The following is an 875-nucleotide window of genomic DNA, read 5'->3' on the forward strand; positions in this document are numbered from 1 at the left end:
ACAGTGGTTGAAGGAGAAAAAGGTGAATGTCCTTCCATGGCCTAGTCAGAGCCCAGACTTAAACCCTATTGAAAATCTGTGGAATGACTAGAAGACTGCAGTCCACAAACGCTCACCATCAAATTGAACTGAACTTGAGCAGTTCTCAAAGAAGAGTGGGCAAATATTGCAAAGTCTAGATGTGCAAAGTTAGTAGAGAAATATCCCAACAGACTAAAGGCTGTAATTAAAGCAAAAGGTGGTTCAACAAAATACTGACACTATGGGGGTGATCCTTTTTCCAACTCAGGGATTTTATTTTTCTGACATATTGGTGTTATGTCTTTCAATTGGATGTTATAAGTTGCACTGAGTAAATACAGCTGGATAAAAGAAAAAAATTCATACATCTTCATTTCAGGCTGCAAAGCAACAAAATGTGATTATTTTAAAGGGAGTGAATCTTTTCTATACCCACTGTAGTGACATTTCTTAGACTTAGAGGTTTCAGGTTTTACTTTAAAACAATAAACCTTAAACATATGGCGCATATGGAGAAAACATCATGCGTATGGGCCATTCTACAGAATTGGTTCAAAGTCCGAGTTGGAAACATTTAAAAAAAAATTTTTTTTTTCCCCCCACAAATTTTGTATGTATGCAAAATTGTACAATATCCAAGGTACACATTTCTAGTAATTGCATAGTTAATTCTCATGTTGCATTTTCAGAAAGTTTTGGAATATTTATCCTCTCCCCAAATTTGTCACTACCGAAACATACTGATATGTAATTTAATACGAAGGGTTATATTGACATATTAAGACTTTGTTTACATCTAGCTTGTAAATATATATATATATATATATATATATATGTGTGTATATATATATATA

Source organism: Sinocyclocheilus anshuiensis, unplaced genomic scaffold (assembly GCF_001515605.1).
Source record: "Sinocyclocheilus anshuiensis isolate Anshui unplaced genomic scaffold, SAMN03320099.WGS_v1.1 scaffold282, whole genome shotgun sequence".
Classification (NCBI taxonomy): domain Eukaryota; kingdom Metazoa; phylum Chordata; class Actinopteri; order Cypriniformes; family Cyprinidae; genus Sinocyclocheilus; species Sinocyclocheilus anshuiensis.